This window comes from Mandrillus leucophaeus, unplaced genomic scaffold (genome assembly GCF_000951045.1).
Source record: "Mandrillus leucophaeus isolate KB7577 unplaced genomic scaffold, Mleu.le_1.0 Scaffold460, whole genome shotgun sequence".
Lineage (NCBI taxonomy): Eukaryota > Metazoa > Chordata > Mammalia > Primates > Cercopithecidae > Mandrillus > Mandrillus leucophaeus.
This window is the reverse complement of record NW_012104921.1, coordinates 579,044-597,692: the sequence shown is the minus strand read 5'-3', so window position 1 is coordinate 597,692 and position 18,649 is coordinate 579,044. Positions and strand designations below refer to the sequence as shown.

At 41.1% G+C, this 18,649-nt stretch overlaps 1 protein-coding gene and 1 pseudogene across 2 annotated transcripts in view; one reads left to right on the top strand and one right to left on the bottom strand.

Moving 5' to 3' along the window:
- STRN3 (striatin, calmodulin binding protein 3) overlaps positions 1-18,649 on the bottom strand; it is a 134,012-nt gene that overhangs the window by 113,814 nt on the left and 1,549 nt on the right. The window lies entirely within an intron of this gene.
- On the top strand, positions 11,750-17,593 carry LOC105549994 (annotated as a pseudogene).

The following is an 18,649-nucleotide window of genomic DNA, read 5'->3' as shown; positions in this document are numbered from 1 at the left end:
AGATCCCGCCACTGCACTCCAGCCTTGGGGACAGAGCGAGACTCCATCTCAAAAAAAAAAAAAAAGAAAAGAAAAGAAAAAGAAATTCAAATCACACATACAAAAAAAAAAAAAAAAACAAGGGATCTAGAATCAGAACAGCATCAAACCTTTTGAAAGAGACATGAAAGTTCAAAGACAAGAGAAACGTCTTCAAAATGTTAATATAGCCTGGTGCAATAGGGCAGGCCTGTAGTCCCAGCTACTCTGGAGGCAGAAGTGGAAAGACATGCTTGAACCTACGAAGTCAAGGCTGTAGTGGGCTATAAATGCACTTCTGAAGAGCAACTGCACTCCAGGCTGGGCAACAGAGTGAGACCCTGACTCTAAAATAAATAAATAAATAAAGTTAAATAAAAGTGTATTTCCAAACTAGCAATCAAGTGTGAAAATAAAATACAGACATTTTTTAAAAGAGGTTAAGTCCTTAACATTTACCTCCAATCCAACTTTTCTCAAGAAACAATTAGATAACATTTCAGCAAAATGAAGGAGTAAGCCAAGAAACGGTCCAATAAAAAGAGATTTCCGGAAGGACCGCAGCAGACATTAGTTTCAGAATAGTAACTCGATACCAAATCTTGAGAACAAGTCTACATTAGAGCAAGAGAATGGACAACTCTGGAAAGCAAGTCTTCTCCCGCTCCAAACATACACACAAAAGGCAGAACTGGTAGACAATGTGATGTGCTTGGGAGTCTTTAATTTAAAAACCCTAACAGTTGTAGAACCTTTTGGAAATACAGCAATACATACCTAGAAAACTAGGCAAATTAAAAAAGGAGGCAAATAACTCCAAATAAAACAAAATATATAGACAAGTAACCACAGTATACATCTTAAGAGTTACCTATACTGAAATATTATCTATATTGGAATATGATGAAAGGAAATATAAGAGGTGTAATAAATCCTACTAACATAGTAAGAAGCCAAAACGTAATATTCAATATTGTCAGATGGCCAGGTGCAGGGGTTCACATCCATAATTCCAGCAACTTAGGAGGCCAAGGCCAAGGCAGGAGAATTGCTTGAGGCCAGGAGTTCAAGACCATCCTGGGCAAATAACAAGACTACATCTCTACAAAAATAAAAAACAATAGCCAGATGTGATGTCATTCACCTGTAGTCTCAGCTATGAGGAGGATCGTTTGAGCGTAGGAGTTCAAAGTTACAGTGAGCTATGATCCCACCACAACACTCCAGCCTAGGCAGCACAGTGAGACCCTGTTTCTGAAGTAAATAAAAAATTGGGCCTGGAGTGGTGGTTCACACCTGTAATTCAAGCACTTTGGGAGGCCGAGGTGGGAGGATCACCTGAGGTCAGAAGTTCAAGACCAGCCTGGGCAACGACATGGTGAAACCGAGTCTCTACAAAATAAAATTAGCTGGGCATGATGGTGGGTGCCTATAATCCCAGCTACTCAGGAGGCTGAGGCAGGAGAATCACTTGAACCCAGTAGGTGGGGGTTGCAGTGAGCCAAGATCACGCCATCGCACTCCAGCCTGGGCGACAGAGCAAGACTCCGTCTCAAAAACAAAAACAAAAAAAAACAAAACAAAACAGAAAAAATTGGCTGGGTGCAGTGGCTTATGCCTGTAATTCTAGCAATCTGGGAGGCGGAGGCAGGTAGATTGCTTGAGTCAGGAGTTCAAGACCAGCCTGTACGACACAGCAAAACCCAGTCTCTATAAAAATACAAAAACTAGCTGGGCGTGGGAGCACACGCCTATAGTCCCAGCTGCTCGGGAGGCTGAGGTGGGAGGATCATGTGAGCCCGGGAGATCGAGACTGCAGTGAGCCATGATCACACCACTGCACTCTAGACTGAATGACAGAGCAAGACCTTGTCTTAAAAAAAAAATAAATTTAAAAATTATATATTGCTAGACAGGATATTTCGCAGCATCATTTTTTTTTAAATGCCAGAGACAAGAAATAGTGGTAAGTCTATTATTTAAATATAAGTAAATATCACAAGAGTTGAAAGTGGTTGCTTCTGGAAAGCTGGTCTAGAGAGGTGGACTCAGTAGGGAACAACTATTTTGGCTGTAAGTATTGTAGTATTTATGCACGTATTCTTTCAGTAAAATTTTAGAAATGGTTGGGTGCAGTGGCTTACACCTGTAATCCCAGCACTTTAGCAGGACAAGGCAAGTGGATCACTCAAGGTCAGGAATTTGAGACCAGCCTGGGCAACACAGTGAAACCTTGTCTCTACAAGAAAATACAAAAACTAGCTGGGCATGGTGGCACACACCTATAGTCTCAGCTACTCAGGAGGCTGAGGATGAAGAACACTTGAGCCCAGGAGGTTTAGGTGGCAGTGAGCCGTGATTGTGCCACTGCACTCCAGCCTGGGAGACAGAAAGAAATGATGTCTCAAACAAAAAAAAAAAAAAGAAAAGAAAAAAAATTTAAGAAAAACAGTATTTTGTAAACACACAAAAAAAGTAGATCTATGTATGCCGAAATAAAACAATATTTAAAATAAATTAACTTAGTATGAGTTTCTTTTGTATCGATATATTCATCCCAACAATTATTTATTGCAACAATTATATGACTACCAGGCACTAGACATGAAAGGATATGAGATGACATATCTATACACACACACCAATACATACATATAGTTGTATATCAGGGTTTCCCAACCTCAACAATTATTAACATTTTGGACTAATATTTTATTTGGGACATGGAGGGCTGTCCTGTGCATGTTTAGCAGCATCCCTGTCCACTCCCCACTAAATGCCAGGAGCGCCTGCCTCCAACTGTGATAACCAAAAATGTCTCCAGACCTTGCCAAATAAGTGTCCAATGGGAGCAAAACTACCCCCAGTTGAAAACCACTTTTGTATGTGTACAGAAAAACCTCCGAAAAGACATGCACCCAAAAATATAGCAGTGGTTGTTCCTGGAAAATCAGGATTACAAAAAACCATTGCCTTTTTTTCCTTTTTTTTCCTACATTTCTATAACTTAATTTTCATATAAATGTATTACGTTAACTACAAATAAAAATATGAAAAACTAATATAAAAACAAAATAAATAGAAGTGGCTAAATATAAACACAAAAAATTTTAAATACATCATAAAATAAAATCTTAGTAAGTAACAAAACATATTTGACAGCTTCTAAATAATCAGTAAAAAAGAAGCTGGGTGCTGATATCATGCCTATTATTTCAGCATTTTGGGAGGCTGGGGTAGTAGGATTGCTTGAGACCAGATATTCAAGACCAGTCTGGGCAACATACTGAGACACCATCTCTACGAAAAAAAGAATTTTAAGTAGCTGCGTATGATGGCGTATGCCTGTAGTCCCAGCTTCTGAGGAGGCTGAGGCAGGAGGATTGCTTGAGCCCGGAAGGACAAAGCTACAGTGAGCCATGATCGATCGCATCACCGCACTCAAGCCTAGCCGACGGTATGAGACCCCGTCTCTAAAAAACGAAAGTAAAATAAAAAACAAAAGAAGAAATCGGTAAAAAACGAAATAGGAAAAAGACAAACTAGTCTATAAATTCACTAAAACTAATACAATTGTTTTGTTTTATAACAAAGTATTTTTTCAACAATGACTATGTATTGGCATAAAGAATTCACTCCTGAAACTTACCAATTTTATTTTATTTTTTTATTTTTATTTTATTTTATTTATTCATTTTTTTTTGAGATGGAGTCTCGCTCAGTCGCCCAGGCTGGAGTGCAGGAGTGCAGTGGCGCAATCTCGGCTCACTGCAAGCTCCGCCTCCCCCGGGTTCACGCCACTCTCCTGCCTCAGCCTCCTGAGTAGCTGGGACTACAGGCGCCCGACACCACGCCCAGCTAATTTTTTGTATTTTTAGTAGAGACGGGGTTTCACGGTGTTAGCCAGGATGGTCTCCATCTCCTGACCTTGTGATCCGCCCGCCTCGGCCTCCCAAAGTGCTCGGATTACAGGCTTGAGCCACCGCGCCCGGCCAACTTATCAATTTTAAAAGAAAATAATCTATAATGTTTGGTGGGTCATTTTTTTTAAATAAGGAAAAGAGAAATGTTTCCAATAATCCCATCACCAAAAAAATCGCAAAGTATTTAAAAATATCTGAACTTTTTCAATGTACATATTTTTCATATAGCTGATTTATGGCACACAAAATTTATGTTTAGTTTACCGTAAGCATTGCACAGTCATTAAACATTCTTCATAAAAATTATTCATTTCAAAGGGATAAAGTACCCCCCTACAGTGCATTAATCTCAGGCAAAGATTCGTTTTAACTGAAGTACCAGGTGTGCTGGCTTATGCCTGTAATCCCAACACTTTGGAAGGCCAAGGCGGGTGGATCACCTGAGGTCAGGAGTTCGAGATCAGCCTAGCCAGCATGGCGAAACCTTGTCTTTCCTAAAAATACAAAAATTAGCCAGGCGGGGTGGCGTATGTCTGTAATCCTAGCTACTCAGGAGGCAGAGGTGGGAGAATCACTTGAAACCAGGCGGCAGAGGTTGCAGTGAGCCAAGATTGCACCACTGCACTCCAGCCTGGGCAACAGGAGTTTTTTTGAACTCCGTCTCAAAAAAACAAAACCAACATTTTAATTGAAGTGATTTCTCTGATACTCCCTTTCCCATGACGGGGAGGGGAGAAAAATCATAATATAATAAAACCCAGAAAGTTTGTTTTCATTCCAGTATCAAATGAGGGGTTGACAAAGAGTATTCTTTTACTCTATCTTGTGAACATTTTCTCCTAGTATATACACAACACAAAAATTGTAAGTCAAGCTCTCATCTCTAACAGTTTAATGAGACGTCTTCGGCAACTTCACTTATTTAGCAAATATTTGGCAGACATCTATCATGTGCCAGACCCTTTACTCTCACACTGGGTATACACACCTGTAATCCCAGCATTTTGGGAGGCCGAGGTGGGTGGATCACTTAAGGACAGGAGTTCAAGACCAGCCTAGCCAATATGGCGAAACCCTGTCTCAGCTAAAAATACAAAAAATTAGCTGGGCATGGTGGCGCACACCTGAAATTACAGCTACTCAGGAGGCTGAGGCACAAGACTTGCTTTAACCTGGGATGTGAAGGTTGCCATGAGCTGAGATCATGCCAATGCACTCCAGCCTAGGTGACAGAGCGAGACTGTGTCTCAAAAAAATAAAATAAAATTGCAAAATATGTTAAGTGCTAAGAAGGAAATGACCAGGGAGCAGTTACATATGTAAAATACAAAGATTCATTAAAACAGAGGCTAGAATCTCAATCCTCATCTTTTTATTTATTCTTATTTGTTTATTTTTTACTTTTTTGAGGCAGTGGCTAATGGATGTAATCCCAGCACTTTGGGAGGCCAAGGCGGGCGGACCACCTGAGGTCAGGAGTCGAAGACCAGCCTGCCCAACATGGTAAAACCCTGTCTCTACCAAAAATTTTAAAAAATTAGTCAGGCATGGTGGCAGGCGCCTGTAATTCCTGCTACTTGCGAGGCTGAAGCAGAAGAATTGCTTGAACCCGGGAGCCGGAGGTTGCAGTGAGCCGAGATTGCGCAACTGCACTTCAGCATGGGCGACGGAGCGAGACTCCGTCTCAAAAAAAAGAAAAAGAAAAAAGCAACACAACAAATACTAGTCCAGGCCACTGTGAAATATTTTTATTATCTAAGATGACTATCAGGGTCATATTGTTACCCTTATCCACTGTTACTCTCTCATATTTTTTCTCTTTCCACCCACTTCATCCCGTTAATTATCTTTGTTTCCTCTTTCTCACTCTCTACTCTCCAGGATTTTGATGAAAGATAACTTAAATAAAATCAAGTCCCAGTTAACAGCTTTCAAAGCAAAAACATCCTAAGTTTAGATTTAAATGCAAGCCAGGAAATAAAGTATTACAAAAATTTTAAACTTTTCACAACTGCTAACAACTCTAACAACAGCAACAAAAAGGAAACACAATAGAGTTTGAGGCAACAAGACTGACTGCTCACACATTTAAGAAAGAACACAGCTACAAATGTTTTATGAAAATTTAACACAACTGTCCAGCAACAGTGGATTAGGTGGATCAACTACGGCCCATCTACACAGAATACTATGCAGTTGTTAAAAAGAAGAGAGGATGTAGGGCTGGGCATGGCGGCTCACGCCTGTAATCCCAGCACTTTGGGAGAGACCGAGGAGGGTGGATCACGAGGTCAGCAGTAAGTGACCAGCCTGACCAACATGGTGAAACCCCATCTCTACTAAAAACACAAAAAAATTAGATGGGCGTGGTGGCGGGTGCCTGTAATCCCAGTGACTTGAGAGGCTGAGGCAGGAGAATCGCTTGAAACCGGAAGGCAGAGGTTGCAGTGAGCTGAGATTGCGCCACTGCACTCTACCCTGGGCAATAAGAAAAAACTCCGTCTCAAAAAAAAAAAAAAAAGAAAAGGAAATGAGCATTTCAATATGTACTTGGGAGGCTAAGACAGGAGAATCTCTTGAAACCGGGAGGCAGAGGCTGCAGTGAGCTGAGATGGCACTACTGCACTCCACCCTGGGCAAAAAAAAAAAAAAAAAAAAAAAAGAAGTGAGGATGCTCTCTATTAGCAGGTTTGGAATGATCTCTCAACATGCTAAATGAAAAAGTAAAGTAGGCAGTGGTTCACGCCTATAATCCCAGCACTTTGAGAGGCTGAGGTGGGCAAAATGTTTGAGCCCAGAAGTTCAAGACCAGCCTGGATAATATAGGGAAACTCCCATCTCTACAAAACAACAACAAAATAGTCAGGTGTGGAAGCACGTTCCTGTAGTCCCAAACTTGGAAGGCTGAAGTGGGAGGATCAATTGAGCCCAGGAGGTAGAGGTTGCAGTGAGCCAAGATCGCATCACTGCACTCTGGCCTGGACAAAAGAGCAAGACCCCTATCTCAAAAAAAAAAAAAAAAAAATTATAGTGAAAAATAAGTTATATAGTTTGCCACATTGTACCAGAAAAGGACGAAAACATATTTGCTTTCATCTACCTACATAAAAAACACTACAGAGGGACACACACAGACTAAAAAAAAAGTAGTCGATTACTAACTTGGCGGTGGGGGTAGTAGACAGGATCATGGTGAGTATAAGATCTAATTTTGAACCACATATTACTTATTCAAAATATAATTTTTTTTAATAGGCAGTCTTTTACCAGGTTGAAGTGCAGTGACTTGATGACAGCTCACTATAGCTTCAAACTCCTGAGTTCAAGCAATCCTCTCGCCTGAGCCTCCAAAGCTAGGACTACAGGTGCACATCACTATGTCCGGCTAATTTTTTTCTTTTCTGTAGAAAGTGGGGAGTCTCACTATGTTGCCCAGGCTGGTCTCGAACTCCTGGCCTCAACCAATCCTCCTGCCTTGGTTTCTCAAAGCAATCATCATTACTATTATTACTATTTTTTTTTTTTGAGACAGTCTCAGTCTGTTACTCAGACTAGAGTGCAGTGGTGCTATCATGGCTCACGGTAGCCTTGAACCCTTGGGCTTAAGTGATCCTCCCGCCCTGGCTTCCCGAGTAGCTGGGACTACAGGCACAACACCATTGTGTCCAGCTAATTTTTTAATTTTCTTGTAAAGACAGGGTATCACTTTGTTGCCCAGATTGGTCTTGAATTCCTGACTTCAAGTTATCCTCCTGCCTTGGTCTCCCAAAGTGCTGGGATTATAGGAAGGAGCCTGTAAGTGTCCTGAAAGCGCAAAAATTTTTGTTGTTGTTGTTGCTGAGATAGTCTTGCTCTGTTGCCCAAGCTGGGTGCAGTGATGTGATCTCGGCCCACTGCAACCTCCGCCTCCTGGGTTCAAGTGATTCTCCCGAGTAGCTGGAATTACAGGTACGTGACACCACACCCTGCTAATTTTTGTATTTTCAGTAGAGACGGGGTTTCACCATGTTGGTCAGGCTGTTCTCAAACTCCTAACCTCGTGATCCACCTGCCTCGGCCTCCAAAAGTGCTGGGATTACAGGTATGAGCCACCACACCCGGCCAAAGTGCAAAATTTTTAATAGGAATTTTTAAGTCTTTTTATAAAGTCTATCTAAAAGTAGTCCAAAATTTTACTGCACATTTATAATTGCTTTAATTCTAATCTTTTAAATCTTGTTCACTGAAACCACTTAGGTGTTAATGCTATCTCAAGGTAATACCAGTACCTTGTGTTTACCTTGGTTCCACTGAACACAAGATACTGGTAATACCTTGAAACAGCATTACATATTGGTCAAAAGCACATCCTTTTTAAACCTTTTTTCTTTTTCATTACAAGAGCACAAACCCACTTTAAAAAAAAAAAAAAAAAAAAAAGCAGAGTCTCACTCTGTTGCCCAGGCTGGAGTCTGTCACACAGGCTAGAGTACAGTGGCGCAATCTTGGCTCACTACAACCTCCACCTCCCAGGTTCAAGTGATTCTCCTGCCTCAGCCTCCCAAGTAGGTGGGATTACAGGCATGCGCCACAATACCTGGCTAATTTTTGCATTTTTCTATAGAGACAGGATTTCACCACGTTGGTCAGGCTGGTCTCAAACTCCTGACCTCAAGTGACTCGCCCGCCTTGGCCTCCCAAAGTGCTGGGACTACAGGCGTAAGCGCCACCACGTCCAGCCTCACACCCACTTTTATTTATTTACTTTTCATTACTTTCCTTCAAGGGTATTCTGTGTCCAGTAGCCTTACCAGGAAGGCTGCTTCAGAATTTGACACAAATCATGCCACTGTTTCCACAGGTATGAGTTGCGCTTCCCTAATTACTCTAGTTTTGTTCCATTTGACTATGTTATTCTTTGCTTTATACACGTAAGCATATCTCTTAAGTAGAATCCAGTTTCATCTTGGGCTTAAACACTTTCAATTTTTTTTTTTTTTTTTTTTTTTTTTTGAGACGGAGCTTCATTCATTGCCCAGGCTGGTGTACAATGGCACGATCTCGGCTCACTGCAACCTCTGCCTCCCGGGTACAAGCAATTCTCCTGTCTTAGCCTCCCGAGTAGCTGGAACTACAGACATGCGCCATCACACCCAGCTAATTTTTTGTACTTTTAGTAGAGACAGGGTTTCACCATGTTGGCCAGGCTGGTCTCGAACTCCTGACCTCAGGTGATCCACCTGCCTTGGCCTCCCAAAGTGCTGGGATTACAGGCATGAGCCACTGTGCCCAGCCAACGCCCTCAATTTTAAGAAGAGGTATATGCTCCTTTTGGCTCTACAGACCTTACTTATAGCCAGGCCTTGGAAAGCAGCTGTCAAGACATTTACTTTTAGAAGTTCAGTTCTGTTCCCAGCAGTCCTCTACAGAACCTTGTGAGACAGGGGCTCACTGTCACCCAGGCTGGAGTGCAGTGGGGCGATCATGGATCACGGTAGCCACAACCTCTGGGGCTCAAGCAATCCTCCATCTCACCCCTCCACCAGGTAGCTGGGACTTCAGGCACATGCTACCATGCCTAGCTTCAATACTGTTTTTCATCAGGGGAATGTAAATTAAAAACAGTGAGATACCACTACGTAACTACCAAAACGGTTAAAATCCAAAACACTACAACTCCAAAAGCTGAAAGTGGAGCAATAATAATTCTCACTCATTACTGGTGGGAATGCAAAATGGTACAGCCATTTTGGAATACCATTTGGCAGTTTCTTAATATAATCTTACCATATGATCCAACAATCACACTCCCTGGTATTTACTCAAATTACATGAAAACTCATACGTCCACACAAAACCTGCACATGGGTGTTTATAGCCTTTACTCATAACTGACAAAACTTGAAAGTAACCAAGATACCCTCCAAAAGGTGAATAGACAAACTGTGGTACATCCATAAATGGAATATTGTTCAGCACTAAAAAGAAATAATCAACCCATAGAAAAGACAAGAAGAAGCCTTAAATGCACTGCTACTAAGTGAAAAGGCTACATATTTTATGATTCAAACTAAGGCCACCCTCTGTATCCAAGGGTTCCCCATTCACAGATTCAAACAATGGCAAGGCAAAAACATTCTGGAAAAATAATAAAAAAAATATATATATATTTTGAGACAGAGTCTCGCTCTGTCACCCAGGCTAAAGTGCAGTGGCGTGATCTCGACTCACTACAACCTTCGACTCTGGGTTAAAGTGATTTTCCTGCCCTCAGCTTCCTGAGTAGCTGGGATTACAGGCGCGTGCCACCACACCTGGCTAATTTTTGTATTTTCAGTAGAAACATGGTTTTACCATATTGGCCAGGCTGGTCTCAAACTCCTGACCTTGTGATCCACCCGCCTTGGCCTCCTAAAGTGCTGGGATTACAGGCATAAGCCACGGTGCCCGGGCAAAAAATAGTTTTTAAAAATTATAGCAATTAGCCAGGTGCAATAGCTGACACCTGTAATCCTAGCACTTTGGGAGGCCGAGGAGGGCAGATCGTTTGAGTCCAGGAGCTTGAAACCAGCCTCAGCAACTTAGCAAAACTCTGTCTCTAGAAAAAATACAAAAATTAGTCAGGTGTGGTGGCGGGTGCCTGTAGTCCTAGTTATTCAGGAGGCTAAGATGGGAGGATCACCTGAACCCGGAAGTCGAGGCTGCAATGAGCAGTGATTGTTTCACTGCCCTCCAGCCTGGGTGACAGACTGAGACTCTGTCTCAAATAAAAATTTTAAAAAAGTATAACAACTATTTACATAGCATTTAGATTACATAATTATAAGCAATCTAGAGATTTAAAATATACAGGAAGATGTGCATAAGTTACGAAGTCATTGTATTGAGGGACTTGAGCATCTAACAATTTTGTATCCTGGAGGAGAACTCTTAGAACAAATTTCCCCCAAGAGTACCATGGGAAGGTATATGAATGTATTCTGGAAAAGGCAAAACGTTGAGGTAGGCGACTGCTTGTACTTTCTGCTAAATTTTGCTGTGAACCTAAAACTGCAATGGTCTTATGAGGGGTAGTGAGTGTGTACACACAGAAGCGAGCATACACAGTTATTTAGGCTGGGCACGGTGGCTTACACCTGTAATCCCAGCACTTTGGGAGACCAAGGTGGGTGATCACTTGAGGTCAGGAGTTTAAGACCAGCCCGGCCAACACGGTGAAACCCCGTGTCTACTAAAAATACAAAATAATTAGCTGGGCATGGTGGTGCATGCCTGCAACCCCAGCTACTCAAGAGGCTGAGGCAGGAGAATTGCTTGAACCTGGGAGGCAGAGGTTGCAGTGAGCCAGGATCGCACCCACTGCACCCCAGCCTGGGCAACAAAACAAAACTCTGCCTCAATTTTAAAAAAAAGGAAATTAATTTAAATAAATTTAAAAGCATTTTGCAAAAAAAAAAAAAACCTTAATAAAAATATATTTCAGGTCATGGGTAAAGAGTCTCTGTAGTCATGGCAACAGCCGAGGCAGGCTGCCTGCCTAACAGCTGCCAGGGACAGGGAGAAGCTGCCAGTCTACATCAGCCTGGGTTATAGTAAGCTGCCGCCACAGGGCTAGCAGGGTGGGCACCATGTTGCATTCATCTTTGTACCCCCAGCATCTAGCAGTGTTGGCATGTACTGGGCACTCCAAGAAATGTGTGTTGAATGAACAATACCTGTGCAAGCGAACTTTATTCTTTCTCGACCCTTGTTCCTATGACACACTTCCTCCTGCCACTGTCACTCCTTCAGAGCAGAGCTTCTCTAGGGAAGCTGGATGGGAAACACCTATGGTAAAAGACATCCTGGGTGAAGAGGGACTGCACTTTGATGAGCTGAACAAGCTGTGGGTGTTGGACTCAGAGATTACCCAGTAGACCATAAAGTTCAAGAAAGAGTGCAAGAACTTTGTGGACAAAATTGGCCAGTTTCAAAAAATAATTGGTAGTTTAATTGAGCTTGTTGATCAACTTGCAAAAGAAGCAGAAAATGAGAAGATGAAAGCCATCAGTGCCCGGAACTTGCTCAAATCAATAGCAGAGAGCTCAACAACTTCAGAACTCAGTAACTTCAAGCACTTACAGAAGAAAAGAAAATTTAGGCCGGGCATGGTGGCTCATACCTGTAATCCCAGCATTTCGGGAGGCCAAGGTGGGCAGATCACCTGAGGTCAGGAGTTCAAGACCAGCCTGGCCAACATGGTGAAAGCCCATCCCTACGAAAAATTCAAAAAATTAGCCAGGCATGATGACACACCTGTAATCCCAACTACTCTGGAGGCTGAGGCATAAGAATCATTTGAAACGGCGGTGCGTGGGGGGAACGGAGCCTGCAGTGAGCTGAGATCGCACCACTGCACTCCAGCCTGGGTGACACAGCGAGACTCTGCCTCAAAAAAATAATAATAAAAATTAAAAAAAAAACCAATGCCAGGCATAGTGGCTCATGCTTTTAATCCCAACACTCTTGAGACGCCAAGGTAGGAGGATTGCTTGAGGCCATAATCTCAAGACCAGCCTAGACAACACAGAAAGATCCCGTCCCTACTAAAAACAAAATTAGCCAAGCGTGGTGGCACTTAGACTATAGTCTAAGCTATTTGGGAGGCTGAGGTGGGAGGACCATTTGAACCCAGGAGTTTTGAGGCTGCAGTGAGCTACGATTGCACCACTGCACTCCAGCCTGGGCAACATAGTGAGACCCTGTCTCTTAAAAATAAAATAATAGAAAATAATAATAATTTGGAATGGACAATGACTGGATAGAAGTACAGGTAAAACAAGACTGATCATGAGTTGTTACTGTTTAAGATGAGTGACAGGTTTGTGGGAGGTCACAATACTATATTATTTTCATACATGTTTGAAACTTTTCATAAAAAAAGGAAAGGAGGATTATACATAATACAATCATATTTATGATATAAAGGATAAACTGTTAAGAGGTGCAATGGATGAAACAAACCTGTAAGGAGATTATCTCAAAGAATTCCGGCAGGAGGAGTACTCTGAACTAAGGCAATGTTAGTACAGAAACAAAAAGCACAGATTAAATCAGTTACTTCCTTAGGTCAGCAGTCAGGCTTCATGGGCATTCTAAGTAAAATTTTCTTACCCTTTTTGGAAAAAAACTGTAAGAGGCTCCATAGGTTTCATAATATACGCAAAGGGGACTACACAATCCCCCAAAAAATCAAGAATCAGTGAATTAGAATATATTTTAGGATACTGATGTTATCTATATTACTTAGCCTTTTTGAATCATTATAGTCCAGTTCACACATTTTCTTTTTTAGAGACAGAGTCTCACTGTTGCCCAGGTTGGACTCCAGCTCCTGGGCTCAAGTGATCCTCCCACTTCAACCTCCCAAAGTGCTGGGATTACAAGCATGAGACACCACACCTGGCCAGTTCACACAGTTTAAATGAAGCTCTTTCCTACTTTAGAACTTCTGCTAAATGCTGTAGCTTCCAACTGGAATGCTCTTTGTACAATTAGGTATTCCTGATACTTCAGATCTAAAAGTATACATTTAGGAACTTTATGAGAATTAAATGTATTGAAGAACCTAAAATAATGTCAGGCATATAGAAAGTGTTCAATAGGTCAGGCACAGTGGCTCACACCTGTAATCCCAGCACTTTGGGAGGCCGAGGTGAGCAGATCACTCGAGGTCAGGAATTCAAGACCAGCCTGGCCAACATGGTGAAACTCCGTCTCTACTAAAAATACAAAAATCAGCCGGGCATGTTGGTGGGTGCTTGTAGTTCCAGCTACTCAGAAGACTGAGGCATGAGAATCGCCTGAACCCAGGAGGTAAAGGTTGCAGTGAGCTGAAATGGCACCACTGCACTCCAGCCTGAGTGACAGAGCAAAAACTCTGTCTCTAAAAAAAAAAAAGTGCTCAATAAATATTAGGTATTATCTGAAACTCCATTACATATACAGGTTTCCTATCACCATTTATTCTCTCAGCATTCTGTTAATTTGTTGTTTGTAACATTTTATTGGCCGGGCATGGTGGCTCATACCTGTAATCCCAACACTTTGGACTTTGGGAGGATGAAGCGGGAGAATCATTTGAGCCCAGGAGTTCGAAACCAGCCTGGGCAACAAACTGTGAACCCATCTGAACTAAAAATAAAAACAGCTTGGTGTGACAGCACATGTCTGTAGTCCTACCTACTCAGGAGGCTGCGGCAGGAGGATCACTTAAGCTCAGGAGGCTGAGGCTACAGTGAGCCATGTTGGCACCACTGCACTCCAGCCTGGGCAACGGAGCAGGACCCTCTCTTGAAAAAAAAAAAAAAATTATTTCTAGAGTATAAGCTCCCTGAGGACAAAGTATTTGTCTCATACATCATTATACACCCAGGATCTAGCATAAAATCGCACTCAAATACCACCAAATAATCATGCTGGAATCAATAAAACTCACAGGCCAAACATACGCAGGGGGAAGGTTCTATGACCTCTATAGTACTAGGGATGGGGAGGATAGTGTTAACTTTAATGCGGCAAGGAATAAAGAATGAACAAGTGTGTTTTGTCAAGGGGAAGAGGCAGGCACTTGAGATTAACTGAATGGATGCATTGAATTGGAGGAAGAAAAACTAAACAGGAAATTAGATATACAAGGGACATCTGGATGCCAAAAATCTAGTAGTGGTTAAGAACATGGCCTTGTGCCGGGCGCGGTGGCTCAAGCCTGTAATCCCAGCACTTTGGGAGGCCGAGATGGGTGGATCACGAGGTCAGGAGATCGAGACCATCCTGGCTAACACGGTGAAACCCTGTCTCTACTAAAAAATACAAAAAACTAGCCAGGCGAGGTGACGGGCGCCTGTAGTCCCAGCTACTCGGGAGGCTGAGGCAGGAGAATGGCGTGAACCCGGGAGGCGGAGCTTGCAGTGAGCTGAGATACGGCCACTGGCCTCCAGCCTGGGCGACAGAGCCAGACTCCGTCTCAAAAAAAAAAAAAAAAAAAAAAGAACATGGCCTCTACAGACAGTCTAAGTTTAAATCCCAGTTCTACTGCCTCCTAGTTGCATAGATTACTTAACCTCTGGACCTCAATATGGCAGTGTCAGAAAAAAGAAAAAAAAAAAAAGACGCCAATTATACCTGTATCAACCTCACTGAGTTGTTTTGAGAATTAAATGAATACTGAACGAATTAAATGAATACTGAAATACTGGGGCACAGGAATAACACTTAGGAAAGAGTAAATAAATGTTAGGTATTATTAAGATGGTACATGGTAGCCAAAAATCTGATTCTGAATATACAGTGAAAACATAAAACAGAACCAGAACCCCACGTAACAACAACTGGGAACAAAAGAAAGAAAACATATGAAGAAAAGTGATAAGTGGATGACAGGAAAAACAGAGTGGAAGCAAAAGAAAATAATTTTGAAGAACTTGTTAACAGCAGAGTGTTGGTTAGGTACATATGGTCTATAAAGCCACAGAATTTGGCAATTTGAAGGTCAATCATGAACAGAAAACGTAGTGTTATACAAAGTGTTTAGAAGGGAATGAGGGGAGAGTAGTGCGAAAAGGCAGACTATAGAGTGGGGTTAATGGGTAGTGGAGGAGCATACAGAGAATTCTAGATCAGTGGTCCCTAAACTTCATTTCAAGGACTTCAAAAAGAAACAGGGACTCTGACACAAGGTAGTGGACTCCCTTAATACCATCAATAAATTTTTTTTAACTCTATTATCACCATCATCTGAAAAAGGAAACGCCTAACAGTAAAAATGTATGAAGGGAAAAAATCCCAGAATAAAGGCAACACCTTTATGAAAAATCACTGTCAGTCGGGCGCGGTGGCTCAAGCCTGTAATCCCAGCACTTTGGGAGGCCAAAGTGGGCAGACCACGATGTCAGAAGATCGAGATCATCCTGGCTAACACGGTGAAACCCCGTCTCTACTAATATAAAAAAGTCAGCCAGGCGTGGTGGCAGGCACCTGTAGTCCCAGTTACTTGGGAGGCTGAGGCAGCAGAACGGCATGAACTCGGAGGCGGAGCTTGCTGTGAGCTGAGATGGTGCCACTGCACCCCAGCCCAGGCAACAGTCGAGCCAGACTCCGTCTCAAAAAAAAAAGAACAAAAACTCTTTGACTACATTTTCTTGTATTAGGTATGCCATATTTCTACACTTGGCAAACAAGCATTTTGTATATACCCAAAATCCACTTACTATATACAAACTACAAAGAAAAATATAAGGACACATTAGCAATATATATAAACTATGCCTTGCAGCAGCATCATGGGGGCTCAATAAAACTTCATTGAAATGTACTCAAGTGGTGTGGGCCACACAAAACTAGACGAAGAATTACAAGTCAGATTCCACTCTATAAAAAAGTGCTAAGACAGTATAACATAATGGTTACAAGAGTGGTGATATGACCGCAGGCTTTGGAATCAGACAGACCTGGGTTTGAATCTCAGCTGCAATACTTTATGGCTAGGTGACCCTGGCAAAATTATTTAACCTACCTAAATTTGTCTCCTCACCTGTAAAATAGGAATACCTACCTCAGAAGGTTATAGTGCTGATTAACTGGCAGTTTCTAACTTTTACAAGTCGTAACATGATAGATGTTGCTGCTTAAAGATCCTTAAGTTAGTAGGAGATATTTTGCTTAGACTTAACTTGATTTCTTCATTTCTAAGGGGGGAATCTCCTGAATTTTCTATTTTCAGGATTTTCAAAAGCTGGTCTAGAATAGTGATTTGCAAATCCTAGTGTCTTTTCCATGACAAGATTTAATGAATCTACTACGAAATTACAAAAAAGAAAAGTGTAGTGTAGTGATTTTTCTCTGTAACAGGCACTACTGTGAAGAAAAAATCACTTGTAGAACTTTAAAAAATACGTAGGCCTCTTATTCTCTGGAGATCTGGACTGATCTAGGGCTTGAAGTGGACTGTCTGTGGAATTTTGGTAATTCATGTTATATAAAAGTTAAGAAACAACTGTCCTACGACCTTATTAACAATGCTTTACCTGAGTTCAAGGTAAGGAAGAATCAGAGACAGAAGAGCTTTAAGACATGATCCTTTGGTTTCGTTCCAAGTTTCTAAGACCTTTACTATAAATTCTTTTTATGGAGAACAGAATCATACTGCAAAGTTCCTTTTACTATCTCTCCCAAAGCCAGGGAAAATAATATTCCCCATTAAAATTTTACATCAATATGGGGTATTCCTTAAGCTCATGTTCTCTATTGAAACTATTCCATAATTAACACTTTAAAAATATGTGTAGATGGAATCGCACCGGAGACTGCACATAATAATATGTAAGTTGTCTTAATTCTAGATTGTCTTTCTTAAAAATAAGTTTAGGTTTACAGTAAAAATCCACTGATGCTTCACTACATCCTCCCACAAATATGTATTCAACACATACATTTTAAAATATGCATCTCACAAGCAATCTCAGTAGACTGAAGGCACCTAAGGCAAATTCAATATTTCTGATAGAAACTAGAAACCTTATTAACTAAGTTAACCCAATAAAACATTTTAAATATATAACACAAAAAAAACCAAAGCCATTATGAACATTTTACTCCAAAAGAATCAGTACGAAATAAGTCTAGAAACAGTGTAGGACTTCTTCAAAACAAGGAAACAAACAAAAACGTAGGATGGCTAATAACAGAACTACTGTACCAATAGATCTGAAAGCAAGCAAGCAAGCAAGCAAAAAGAATCTTCCTTAAAATACTTTGCTGCTGCCGTTAAGGAGAGGAGACCAAGAAGGGAAAGCAAATGCTAGAGCAGGCAATGAAGGCTTCTTTAATATATAGTATAGGTTTTACTAATTTGCGCACAAGATATCTTTCTTCTCAGCTGCTCACATTAGTGAAGTTTATGGGTGAAAAATGCAATTGTTAAAGTGTGTTAAAATCAAAACTTGCATACAATAGTACAAAGGTCAAAGAAACCATAGCAGGGACTGGTGAAGTATTACTCAGTGAGCCTAGGCCTTAATGCATTTGTCAATCCAAATTTTAAAAACAAATGCCTAACTTTACTCACACAGAAAATTAAGTTTACAGCATGTAGTAGAAAGCTGTATATCAACAGAATTCTATAAATTTTAAGTATTTTAAAAGCAAGACTGTACACAACTTAAAAGAAACCAGTTTTGACTTCAGCTTTTTTAAAGTTATGTAATTTTAAAGCCCAATATATATCAAAACACAATTGTAAAGCTATGACTAACAAGTATTACAATTTTTTAAGACTTCATACAGTGTCAAAATACCCAAGTATTTTTTACTTTTGAAAAGTTTAACTTCATCCACTTTGTGCAGTCATATAAAAGTTTACTAGTTCAGAACCAAACTAAAGAGGACACCCTTTGTTTGAGGACACCCTTTCTAGTTAATCCAATCCTCCTCCTTTCAGCACTACATTTGCCTAACTATTCACCATAGGCATATGACATATATGACAGCAAATACTGCTTACCTCCTAAATATACAACAGTCTGAAGAACAGGTGCCATACTATTTAGACGCATGCTTTTTGCTTCTAAGCCTAAATTTGCCCTGGAAAGGTACTTAAAAATAAACACAAATACCTAAGAAAGTTAAATAATCCTTTCAAAAAGATGCAGCAATTTTGAGAACCAGGACATGAGCTGTTAACTACCAACAGC